Below are 14204 nucleotides of genomic sequence, written 5' to 3'. Positions count from 1 at the left end.
CTTTGCAAACTGCTGTGGTTTATTCGGTGGGTCTGCATGTCACCGTGCTTCCAAACGAGAGAAAAGCTCCCTCTGCAGATTACTGGAGCCTAGTTTCACGTCTCTCAGTGCTTCGGTGGTGACCAATTTAGCGGCTTCACAGAGATTATCCCCGAGTGCCTTCACTATCTTCACAAAGTGCTTTGAAAGGATTAAAGCAGCATCTGCTATGGGCCGTTCTATAAAAGGGCAAAAAAACTAAAACGCTGTGATGGTACAGAGAAATTACTCTGTTTGACATAGCTGTGACTGTGGGAAGGCATGGGAAAAAAATGGACTTGGATATGAAAGGACCTAAACCAGCCTTTTCGTAAATCCATAGGAACTGCAGGCTGCGTCCGCGGAAGGGACACAAAAAAGCAAACGCGCCTTGGACGCGGCGGCTCCTCCTCTGCTCCCTCTGCTCGCCCCAAGCCCAGCCGTGCCTTCCCCGCGGCGACCCGCCCCAGCTGCAGCAGGGCCACGGCACCCCCTGGGCAGGGGCAGCGCTGGGGCGGCTCCGGAGCTCTGGCCAAGCCGGGAAAAGGGCGACCAGCTCCGGGCACACCTGGGGGCAGCGCAGCGAGCCCTGCTGGGAGCAGCCACACGGACGCTTCAGTCCTGCTGCGAGCTGCGCCCCACAGACCTTCGGGGGGGCCACCCTGCCGACCCCATCGGGCCGGAGCGAGCCCTGCACAGCCCCTGCCAGCTGCATCCCATGGCCGCCCTGGGATCACCGCTCGGGGCTGCACCTGAGGGCTTGGGCAGCTGCGCCCGGAAGGATAATGAGTGAGGAAACCCCCTGAAATCACTGATACCTCAGGGCACCTGACTAAAGCAAGTGAGGAAACGACCAGATTAGGACACAACAGGGCAATAAAACCCATTTTACGAACATACCAAACCAACCAGGGGTCTCTGAGGTAGCAGGCAAAGCCAATTTAGAGCAGATACCAGCCAGCAGTACCTCCTATTTGGGCTGCTAAAATGTGCAACAGCCTTTTAATCCTCCCTATTTGCCTCTCTAAATGTTTTCAAAGTGACATATATACCAGTACAAGAAGGCAAGTATCACAGCAGCACTAACCAGCCTGAGATGCTCAGTCTAGGTACATTAGAATCCAGTGTACTGTTTCCAATACAGAAAACCAGAAAAATCCTAAAAATTAAAATTTGTGTGTGACAGAAAACATGATGAACGTTTCCAACAAGCACCTGTTTTCCCTGAGGAGCACAGAGATTTGGGCAGTTGCCAAAGGAATGATTTTGTCAGAAAGCTGTTGTATGTTCTCCCAGCACTATTTTTGCACGATACCTGTCATATATGGGTTAAAGGAAAGGACCACTGGAGGAGAAGGCAAAAGGAAAACTATTCAGAAGGGATGGTGTAAAATAATCCATAAGCAGACAGAAAATTGGTTGTGTGGAATAAAAATACAGTTTTGTCTCTGTAAGGCATAAAATCTTCTGAGATTTTACAGAAATATAATTGAGGGATTTCAAGGCAAATCCAATGGTGTATTAGCAGGAACATCTCTACACAGGTTCTTTCTGATAAATTATTTTCATTTTTGCTTCGCATTTTTTAATTAGAATATTCACTACAAAATGAAAAAACTGTTGATATCCAACAAGACATCACTTAGTCTTGCAATAAACAATCACACAATGATGAGTTATGCCTATGGATTTCACTGAGGTAGCCAGAAAATGCATTTTGTATCAGTGACAGAAGATTTTTCCAAATTCAGATCATCTTTTTTTTTTCCCTGGCTCCAATAAAATACACTTGTTGAAAGTATTTGCACATATTCTTTTCTAACACACATTGAATGAAAAGGAAAAAAATCCTGAGATTAGATCAGTAATGCTTAAAATGTGTTGATGGACAAATGGGAATGTCTGTGCCTGCTGCAAGCCATTTGGAATAGCCTACCTGTAAGAACCAGATCTGAATCTGCTCTTTTGTTGCCAAAGTTCAATTTTGTAGCACCATACCACATCTGAAATACTTAAACTGAAGAGTGATCATAATGTGAAATATGCTTGACCATTTATATTTCAAAACATGCCTGTTTAACCCTGGAGAGTTCCCTTGCTGTGACATTTTAGCATGAAAACAATTGCACTCTATGCATTCTCTAGTTAAATGTCTAAACCACATTTCTTTGCCTGTGTTGGGTTATTTGCCAAACTCAGTTAAGAAAATGGCTACATTATATAATGAATATATTGTAAAAGCCATACTTCTGCCATGATTTCAATGGCCTTTAGCCTATTCAGCTTCATACATTATTCTTTTTCTCATCAATCCTGAATGCTAATGTTTCTCTGAGGAGTTGTGTTCTGTAGCTTGTGACAGATCTAGAAAACCACCCGACAGAAAATACTGCTTGGTCAGTGCTTATCACTGCAATATACAGTTTGAAATTAACTGTTTCTCGAGGAACACTGTTTAGATTGATGCTAATATGAAGACAGGCTATCTTGCCACTTCAGACATCTGCTACTTTTATGCTGAAAGACGATTGAGGAGAATGGAAACTACTTTGTGCAGACTAGGTGGCTGAGGCTTTGTATTATTTGACCTCCCTGCTCTGAGCTGAACTCACACTGAGTTGGTTAGGTGACGATAAAGGAAATTAAAACCTTTTGGGCAGCTGAATCAGTTTGTGAGAGATCTCAGTGAAGAGTGGGAAGTCTAGCTCCTGAGATGATAGGGAGTTTCCTAAGAAGAGGGGGGGCACTCTTGGCAGCCACTGGTAGAGTGGCTGAAAGGCAGGAGCCTCTCTGTGGCACAAAGGGATACAAGATTTGAGCTCTTTTATTTCTAACCTGTCTTTAAGAGTTGCACTGACTTTTTATTAATTGAAAGAATATGACTGCTACAGTAAAACTTGGCTTTTGGGCTTTAAAAGCCTTCCAGTCATCCTTGGTGAGCTCATTAGAGTAGCAGGTTTAAACAAACCTACTTCAAAAGAGTGGCTGGCTGGTGTTCTGTCACTGGGGTGCTTTTACTCTCTGTGTTGCAGCAGTGCTTCACTGCTTCAGTTCGGAAGGGAGCCCAGCTAGAACATAAAGTTTCCCCAAATATGGGCTTGCATCATATCATATGCCTTCAATCTCAAAATGGTACGTTTTGAAACATGAAAACTGATCCTTAATTCTTAGGTGTTTGTTCAAAAAGGCAGAATGTATTGGAATTCTTCTGCTTACCAAACTGTAAATACACTGAAAGAGGCAGGTGCACTGAATGACCTGTCACTTTGACTCAAGTGAAGAAATCACTCCCTGCAGAAAAGGCAGAACAAAACCCCCAGAATTTCATGTATCAGCAGGACTTTAATGTCAGGAGAAACTTAAAAGTTGCATTCTAGACACTAAGCAAGCTACTGCAAATTCAGCAAATTAGGGAATTAGGGAAAGAAAAAAGGGAAGAAAAAGCATTTCAAAGTGTATTTCATTTATGAGAAAAGAAAATAAAGAAAGAACACTAACATGGGAAAAAGTCTCAATAGCTATCCAACACATACTTCCTACCACCTACAATTCTCCCTGGTGCTATACTCACCCTTCCACACTTTCTCTTGAGTCTTCATGCAGTTGGCTTCAGCCAGGGGAGGAAATGGTTACAGGGAGCATCATATTCCTATTTTTTTTCTGGAAGGAACACAATGGCAGTACCCAAGCATGATGTTGAAACTGCTGATTTCTTCCCTCTCTTTCTAATGTCCACTCCGGGCTTCTTTTGATACATTTTCCTTATTACTTTACACATTGTTATTTTTATTTGGTATGGTACACCACATTATGTCTGAACGACCTGTCTAAAAAATATCTTACACATGTTGTATGCTTCTTATCTGTTTCCTCGGCCACCTATAAGCCAGTTTTGCCTGTTTCCAAGGTTTACTGCTGAGCTGTCCATAGCTCTCAGCTGACATTTCCATGCCCTCTTCTCTCATCCTCTTCATGTCTGCACTCCTCTCCTCTGCACCCTGTGTTGCCACAGGCAGCCCTCAATTGCCAGGCCAGGCCTTTTTTCTTTTACATTGCAATATAAAGATGATGGAATACATATTTCACTATACACAAAATAACTACTCACTATTCTTGTCTGTACAAAAATTGTGTTTATATCCCATGGCCAAATAAGGAAATAGTCACCTGATAATTAACTGCTGCTACAGCTAAGCCAGCTAAAAAGTTCCAGGCAGGCTAAGGCAATCTGAGGCAAAGCAAGCCTGACATACCTCAGTACCGCAATGTCAGCACATAGCCTGTGTGTGTACATATATACACATATGTGCAATAGCTATTGCAATAGCAAAACTGTATCTGTGGGCCTACAGGTTACACAGATCAGGCAGTGGCTGGACAGAGCTGCATTGGCTTCAGCAAAGTTTTGTTCATCATATAAAATTACAGAACTAAGCAAGCTTCCTGCTTAACTCCATCTGTTCTTGCCCTGTGTCAAATTATGCTCACATTGATTCTGAACACTTTTTAAAAAGTGTGGGTTTCCTTTTGGATGATGCTTTTTGATCACTTTTGATGACCCTGAGCATGCTCAGCAGCAACATCCAAACTGGCAAAACAACACAGACCTTTATCTTAATGTGTTCATATGAGATTGTGTGCAGGCAGCATCAAATAGAGCAAAACCTAGGGCACTGTGCTTTCATTGCCTTGCCTTTCCCACCACGTCTCAGGACAGAGCCTGTGAGGTATCTCTCCATTACTCTTACTTGTGTTTGCCTTGCATAAAACATCCAGAATTTACAGGGTAATAAGGTTCACACCCTGAAACTTCCCACCCAAACCTCAGGTATGTTGTCTTCCTAAAGCTTCCATTCAAAGTGATGAGCTTTCCAAGGGCTTAACCACAATTAGAATTTAATCCTGGATTAAGAGAATACACCACAGGAGGAAGAAATCACTGAAAATATAAATAATCTTAACCTGCTGTTATTCTTCTGTCAGTTGAATCCAATTAAATGTTTCCAGGTGCCAGCTGCTATTATAAACTATATCACACAGACTCGTATGAAATGTTTAATATTTGCATTCCAGCAAGTGTGGGAGCGGAAAATAGGAGTGGCTCCTAACAATGACCAGTCTAGGAAACTGCTGCATCAGAGGAGTCCTAAACATGCTGGTTTCTTCTGCTCTTACCCTTTATGGACTTCTTGTAAGTTTCTGTTGAAAATCAGAAAGAATGCCTCCTCCCAGGATGCTGAAAAGGAAAAATGTTTTTCTTCTGATACCTAGCTCATGCTTCTGAGCATCTCATGGACTCACAGGTATAATGGACATTTCCAGAATACAGAGAATATCATTCACACAAACAAGATTAGAGCTTGGAAAGCATCTAACCTACTAGGAGGTTACTTGAAAACAGTACAAGCATTTAGAGAATCACTTGCAATCTATATCACAATACACAATCAACCCAAGACTATAAAGTTTTATGGACAACAAGACACTTTTCCTTACTTCCTATGTACTGTTGCTTTTATATCTTCTCATGTACTGGGCTGTATGGATCCATGCATTAAAATATCAGTACCCATGAGTCTTTATGTCTGAGCTCCCAAGAAAGAGGAAACCAGAAATTTCCTTCCCCTTATATGATTTAGTTTACTTCAGGTTGGTACTTCTCCATACATCAAAAATATATGAAAAATACCCAAACAATGTATTTATACTTACACAGTGGTAAAGGTCCTTTGCTCCCTTGTTGAACAGGACATATGATTCTAAGACTAGCATCTACACTCTGGAAAGTTAGTGGGACCATTATTTTTTGGACAAACTACTTCAGTTTTTCTTCCAAACTTGGGGAAGAAGTCAGGAGTACAATTTCTAGAAAAGCAAACTGAGGTTTGGATTGCCACTATGTGCCTAGTGGCTCTTTTGTGTGACTGCCAAAGGAATTCTGTATAAATCCCAGGTATCTGGGGCATATGGTAAAACCCGTGAGTTTTATCACAGACATTATTTCCTCACATGAACAGTTTTAACAGAAGCATCATTGTGCCACAGAATACAAGTGCTGTGTGAATGGACTCCATTCTGGCTCAGAATTTAATTTGGCATTTTACAGCAGACAGCCTTCTGCCAATAAACTGTGTATAGACAATATTTTATAACCACATTGTACATACTCACTGTATTAGAGAGGAAGGAGCTGCACATCCATAGAAGCAGTGGGATTTTACAGAAGAAATTCTGACTCCTTTAAGCTTTTATTTACTAAAGACAAGACTCTTGCTCATTTGCAACAACACAGGTGAAAGAAAGTGAAAAATGTCAGAAACACTGTATATTTTGTAATGCCAAAGATCTCTGTCTTCAGGGCTTTGGCTTCACTAAGAATATTTTAGAAAAATGACAGATACATTATAGGTTACCCTACAGGTGAAACACAATCAGCTGATGATTCCAAAACAGGGCACCTCGGGGCAAAGCAGGAGAGGCAGCACTGCTGCTCCACTGACTTTCTAACACCTGAGCCCCATCACCAGCACCAGCCATGCTTCAGCCCCAGCACCTGTGAGGAACAGCTCGTGCCTCCAGAACTCCCAGTGCAAGAGCCCCACGTTCCACCTTGAAGATGGATAAAGCCTGCAAGCAGTCACACATATTTGCCAAAGAATGGTGGTGCTGGGATGACAAGGGCACAGGCAGATGCCTGTTTCTGTTGCAGCACTTCAGCCATCTCTCCTCTTATCACCACTGCCCACCCCACTCTCTCTTCCTGAGCTTTTGTGTAGAGAAAGGCTGATTCCCTTTACAGTTCCTTCTACAAGGATTTAATGGAGCTCAAGTGCTCATTTATTTTCTTTCTCATCCAAAACACAGGACCCGTACAAAATCAGAATGTAGATTCTCTCAATTCACTGGGTTTATTTGAAGCTGACTGCTTTCCAGCAGCATTTCCTAAAGAAAAAGCAGGTGTGCCATCACTCTATCAGCCTGCTCCTCCCTGCAAATTTGAAGCAATGTGCCAGTCCCAACCACCTGCAACAGAGAAGTAGTTTCAGATGTAAGGATTACAAGAGGTTTCAGGTAAAGCTTTCTCAGCCGATGATAATGCCAAGTGAGAATTACTAATAAAGTTTCCTAGCCTCTTCCTTAAAAGGACATTAAAGGAGGGCAATAGTGGTTATCTGTGTCTTCACCACAAGGTTGGGTTCAACAGTCTTACAGAAGACAGAGATACCATCACCTCAGCAGTCCTCAAGAGGCCAAGGTGGTACACAGAAAGGCTGTAGATGTTAGCCTTCTTCGTGGGAAACATTGATGCAAGACATATGTAAAGACAAAAAGTTTTGGTTTTTGGTAAACTTCTAAGCATTTCACATTTCTAAGTTGATCTCCTTAACAAAATGGTATTGACACTGCAACTTAAAATCAAAAGGTTGACAAAAAGGGTAATAGATACCAGTAACTTACACTGAAGAACCATATGGTGCTACAAACAGCTTTTCCATGTGAATGAATGAAGCATTTCTACAAGAGGAATAGACTCAGCATGACATAAGACCCACGGAAGAGAAAACACTGTCTCTTCTTTCCCCGGAAAGTTTTAAAACAGTGCTCTTTGCAGGGACTGCTCTGAGATGAATTTAGGGAAAGGATGGAAGCAGATGACTTCTTAGAGAAGAAACAGGAACAAACAACTCCAGTAGGGATTTCAGATTGGCTTGTCTGAAAATTACAGTCTCTCTGATCTTGTAAATGAATGGCAAAGTCCTTCAGCACTTCAAAAGAAGCAATATCAGCTTTACAGGGCTGTTTGCCTTGTGTATAAATAAATGGGCTGCTTACTTGGGCAAGAGCACATGCTACCAAGCAAGGTTGGAAGAGGTGAAGAGTTACATCCAAACCACAGCTTGACACGGCCAAGGAGTTGGGCACTTCATCACATTGCCCACTTTTGCTCATAATCCTTCGAGCAGGTTAGCCACGGCTGTATCTGCTGAGGGAAAACAGAGACCATCATTGTGCACAGACACACAAGAAGTGAACTTTCACAACACTCTCAGTTCTCAGGTCACTTCACCAATGCAAACTGGAAAAATAAAGAACAAAATTCGAATGGCATTTTGTACCATTAGGGTGCCAAGGCTTTTCACAAAGGACATTTTATTTGCCCAGGCAAACCTGAAAGTCCCTGTCAGTCTCAGAGCTTGGCCACACATCAGGCGAGTGATCTGAGCCTTGCTTGCACCTGTGGTGAGTTCTAAGGTTCTTTTCTGATACTAGGTCAGAGATATTTGCTTTCTCATAATGCTTTCAACTACATGTGTCTCTCAAGGAGTAGAATTGTAAAGCTCTAGGCTATTGAGGGTTTTCTTTACAAGGCTACAAAAACTGATTCTCTAGCATCCTGACTGGAAAGACGAGTTGGTAGAGCTATCCATACTGTGGCAGTACTATTACTGAATGTTCACTTCCACTTGGAGCAAGATGAAGTCAGACTGAAAGACATCTGTGTAATTTCAATTTACAGAGGCAACCCCAAAAAACAATAGCAACTGGTCATAGATGCAAGGTTGTGTCTCCATTCTCCATGAGGTTCCTTCTTTCCCCACAGCAAAACACCCAGGGAAGTAATTGACAGCATGGCAGCCAAGATGGTTCTCTGCAGAAATCCAAGATTTTCCATCCTGCTTGGGATTTCTGGGAATGAAAACTGATGGCAGCAGGAGACTGAGAATAGATGAATACAAAGACTGCAATCAGCTGTTAGTCAAGAACAAAAACCTTCTGACCTGTGTGAACAGCAGAAGGAAATCACCTTTCAGATGCTTCTTGATGCCATCCTCATGATGAGGTACACAGGTCAGGAGCCTGCATTGGCCCTGCAAGAAAAATAAGTGGAGAGCTCTGAATAAACACATGTAATTCAGAATTATCCTTCTAAATCTTTAAATCTAGAACCTAAATCAGTGTGCCATGTGAGATCATACAGATCTTGCCAAAAGCTCAATTGTTCCCTCTCCTTATGCATACCTGCTAGAATCTCAGGGATAAGGAGGTATGCTTTGTTAAATAGATCCTTGATCCCACCTATGGTCTGATGCCTTCAGTGATGGCAAATCTCAGTTGTGCCTTTTCTACCTCCCTCAGGGCTTTTCACATGTTCTTTTGCTTTCTGACTCTAAGCACCCTCACACCCATCACTGAAGAGTATGATTTCTCTCACTGTAGATGCAGGCGTGCCCCAATCTACCCCCATTACATGCAGCCAACACTGGAAGGAGTATGTCTCCCACACCATGGGAAAAAGGGTTCTGCGGTAAAGGGGAGCACAAGTCTTCCCTCTCTCAGTACTATTCCTGGCACAGCCTCAGATTATTGACTCCGGTGATATAAAAATGTGTCATCCCAGTATTATACTGTCTCAGGATACTTTCCTTCAAATCCCTGAAAATGACTTCTCTGTCTCCAAAGGGACATGACATCAAACAGCTGGGCAAAGACACTCGTGGCACTTCCCATCATCTGTGCAGGGAAAAGAATGGACAAAACCAAGCATGTTTTTGTTGGATTGCTCTGGAACAGCAATTGATGCATTGCTATGTGGACTAGCAGAAGCAGCCAGGAAAGTCTACCTGTCAGTGCTATTAACAGCTTTGAGAAAGTCGCATGCCTTCTCTGGTAGCAGGCTCTCTGTACTGAGTCATATGAAATTATTACTTTAGCAAGACAGTCAACATTTATAGCACTCTCTTGTTGCTCACTGTGAAGCTAAGATTTGCATTCATTTTACACTTTTACTTTGCTACCTCTGTCATGGCGAAGCTGAGCACCCTACCTCAAGCTGCCTGAAAGGGCCCGAGTCTGCTCCCCTGAATTCCAGGGCTTTCTCTCTGTCACTTGCCTTCCTCACCCCCTCTTTCACATCAGCCACCATGCTGACTGGCTCATCCCTGTCTTTACGCCCTGCTGGAGGAGTTTCTAGTCCTCAGTACTCTCTAGGCAGTGGGTAGCTCTGGTTCTGTGAGCAGCTGATACATCTCTGCAGGAGCACCATTAGGATTAGCATGTTTGGGCTTGGGGGTGAGAGAGACAGGCCTTGCACTTCCTGTGGTGCTGGACAGGGACATGCAGATCCCTGGCTGGAGGCATCATGACTTACTGTCTGCCAGGGCAGAGAGCTTGCTGGCTACAAATCCTGCTTTGCCCCTGCACTTTTTGATGTTTAAAACCATATTCTCTAATAGAAAGGCTCAGCTTTCACGAAGTACGTCCTTCAAAGAATAATTTAATTTCACAAGACCCTTTACACAGTAATGGTTATAAACCCCCCTAAGCTTTCACAAAGCCTTGCTTTTACCAGTCAGTACTGGGGCAGGTCACTGACCACAGAACCAATCAGGGACCACTACAAATGACTTACGGAGGCCTGGATGTTAAAATTAATTTATAGTTTCAGAAGAGATGACAGCAAACTTGCTGCAAGTAGTTGTACATACACATGAAAATAGTAATGACTGGCTCCAGGCACTGAATGTCTTCAAACAGGCCCTGACTTCCAGGGAAACAGAAGGTGTATTGCAGATGGGCATCACACTGTAGCGATGTATTGTTTAGATGGCCTTAGGAAGTGGAAACACAGGCCTAAAGGTGAAAACCCCATAGATTTTGGTAGGAAATATGTGCTCACTGGGGAGCATTAAAAAGAGATTACTTACCTTACCCTCAGTATTTAACCCTCCACAGAATGAACTCCCATACCAACTGCTATACGAGAAAATATTCAGAGCTCATCCCCATGGCCAGCTTTTGTAGCTAAGCAAATTATCACATTGTAACAAACGTTGTAAACCATGGCTTTAATTAATAACGAGTACGTATACACAAAGGCTTTCCTGTGCTTGTCATATCATCTTCACAAAGTGATCGTGTGTGAATAGCTTATCTTTGGGCTTCATCTTGCGATGCAACACTCGAACTGAGAGATGCTTCAGTGGTGACGGATTGCTGCCATCCTGTGGCAGGCACATGCTTTTCAGACTTACACTTGCCTGAGAGAAAAGTCGCTTTAGAAAGTGTCGTTTTAGAAATAACTCCTATTAACCTGCATTACTCTTAAATGCCACAGAAAGAAAGCCAGTCATCTGTAACCTGCAATATTCAGATCTTAGAAAGCCATGAGCCACTACAGCGATTCCATTACAAATTACTCTCCAAAGCAGAAAATGAGGACCGGGTGACAACGGGCTCATGCCACCTTTTTACTTAGAGAGGTATTGCAGCATTCTGTGGTCTAACTCCAGAAAGGATGCTAACCCTAGCCCAGTTCTAACCCTCACCATTTCAGAGTGCCAGTTCCAGAACGGACATAAGTAAAAGGCTATCCCTGTTTCAGATGCCAATTGCGCTGGTGTACTCATTTGGAAAAGCTACCACGTGCCTCGAATAAGGTGAACCCTCTGCTAAGATTGTATCCAAACTCAATATAATAGCACTGTTCCTAACACTGAGTCTAAGCGTGTGTGTTTGGGGAGGTGTGTGACACAAATGAACTATGAATGACCAGTGGATTGCTACTTTCTGAGATTCTGTCTCTCACATCTTATCCCCAGTTCTAGTCTTTGGCGGGAGAAAGTTTTCTGTAAGGTGGCTGTGAGACCGAGGCATCTGGGAACACACGTGAGAACTTGCAGGTTGACAGTAGTGGGTCCAGTATTGTTTAACTTGTTCATCAATGACCTGGATGAAGGAGCAGATGCCTCCTCAGCAAGTTCACTGATGACACAAAGCTGGGAGGAGTGGCCAATGCCCCAAAGGCTGTGCAGCCCTTCAGAAGGACCTCGACAGGCTGGAGAGAGGGACAGGGAGGAACTGTCTGAAATCCAACCAAGGGAAGTGCAGGGCTCTGCACAGGGAGAGGAATAACCCCAGGCACCAGCACAGGCTGGAGCCTGACCAGCAGGAAAGCAGCTCTGCTGAGAGGGACCTGGGGGTTCTGGTGGACAACAAGCTGTCCATGAGCCAGCAGTGAGCCCTTGTGGCCAGGAAGGCCAATGGAATCCTGGGGTGCAGCAGGAAGAGCATTGGCAGCAGCTCAAGGGAGGTGATCCTGCCCCTCTGCTCAGCCCCAGTGAGGCACATCTGGAGTGCTGTGTCCAGTTCTGGGCTCCTCAGGACAAGAGAGACCTGGAGCTCCTGGAGCAGCTCCAGTGGAGGGTAACAAAGATGGTTAAGGGACTGGAGCATCTCTCTTATGAGGAAAGGCTGAGGGAGCTGGGCCTGTTCAGCCTCGGGAAGAGACACTGAGAGGGGACCTCATTAATGTCTGTGAGTATCTGAAGGGAGGTGCCAAGAGGATGGAGCCAGGCTCTGCTCAGTGGTGCCCAGCAATGGGACAGGAGGCAATGGGCAGAAACTGATGCACAGGAAGTTCCACGTGAACATGAGGAAGAACTTCTTTACTGGGCAGGTGACCACACACTGGAATAGATTGACCAGAGAGGTTGTGGAGTCTCCCTGACTGGAGATACTCCAGAACTGTCTGGACACAATCCTCTGTAATGTGCTCTAGGATGGTGACCCTGGTATCCAACTTTTCTACATGATGAAGAAAAAAAAGGAAAAAAATTGCAGCACAAAGTTCAGTAACTAGATCTCTCAGTTCATACAGTTTCATTATTGTTAGGACAGAACAGTGATCAGCTAATCCAGACAGCCATTGCTGATCAAGACATTCAAACAAAACAGCCAGAATTCCTGAGGTAGGTCCTGGTCAAAAGAATGTGGGCAAGGGAACAAGACATCTAATTTCACCAGTCAGGACAAACTGCTTAAACATGTTCCTTCTGGTTCCTCAGGTGTCAGAAACTTTGCAAGGAAGGTAACTAGCACATCTCCATCATTAGATGGGCCCTATTAAATGCTCCAAGCACACTGCTACCTGCAAAATTGCAGACACCTTGAAAATAAATTGTATTGTCTTTGCATTACAACAGGTAGATTGCCTGTATTACAATGAGAGTGTTTCTGTTCAGGGTTAGAATAAACACCTCTGTGCCCACAAGAAAAGCAGAACACTAAATTCACAAAATGTGACTTAAGATCCATTTTGTTTTGAGATTTTGTATTTTACTGGATGATAGTTTTTTTGAGTTTTTTTAACTTGGGAGGTTCATAAGTTTTAAAAATCAGGATTAATATCTGAATCAAATAATAGTTCCACCATTGCCTGAAACAAAGATACACTGCAGAATGACACAAGGAGTCAGTATGTTCCAGTTTGGATCCATCAGAGCCAGGAGCACTCTGCTAGAAAGCTTTGCCAGTGAGGCTGCTGCTGTCCACTGCCTGTGGCTGCCAGAGCCAGAGAAGCAGGCCTCCTGCTGCACAGGCTCTGCACCATCTACAGCTTCACAAGTTGAAACCCAGACCACAAATTGTCCCTTTGGAAATGAGAAGGAGGCTGCTGTGAAAGGTGCTGTGCAGATATACACTTGATTATCAACACTGTTGCCAAGCATGAAGGGTGCCATTTCTGGCCTAGCTACAGCTTCCAGGTGAAAAGCATGCACAAAGAATGCCAAGGTAACCCACTCTGGAAGCAACAATGTGAACAGCTATGGTACTAATCCAAGTTAAAGGCTACGATTACCTGGCACAGTCAACAGCAGATGTTCTTCATCATCAATTTCTTACACCAGCTGAGAGTCCAGCTACATCTATCACCAGAAGGGAACCGATGTTGTTTTCAAGTTTTTTCCCTTAACCAAAACCACACAATTTTAGGACTCTTGACTACCTCTGACATCCTGGCCAGATAGTCCCTGACTCAAAATTCTACCCTATCCATGAAGCAAATAAACTTCAAACCAAAGAGCTGAAATGCAGAAAAAGGGTTAGATAAAAGCAGACAAAGAAGTAAAGCAAGTGGTACAAATAAATTAAGTACCTTAAAACTCAATGACTTTAGGGCAACTTCGCTTCCAGCGCTCTTCATATCAAAATTAGAACTGATTTTCACAAAATCTCTGCTCAGGTATCTGTCAGCTGTTTTTGGGTGGCCATTTACAACTGTCACATGCTAAAACTAAAAAGAAGAATGAAATCCATCTCCCTGAAAGAATGCAAGATTCAATAATGGATCAGGAAGAAAAGGATGCATAGTAGAGACTACAAAGCACATAGAACTCAGCAGAAAA

Source organism: Coloeus monedula (genome assembly GCF_965178545.1).
Source record: "Coloeus monedula genome assembly, chromosome: 2".
Classification (NCBI taxonomy): Eukaryota; Metazoa; Chordata; class Aves; order Passeriformes; family Corvidae; genus Coloeus; species Coloeus monedula.
Note: the sequence above shows the minus strand (reverse complement) of the source record.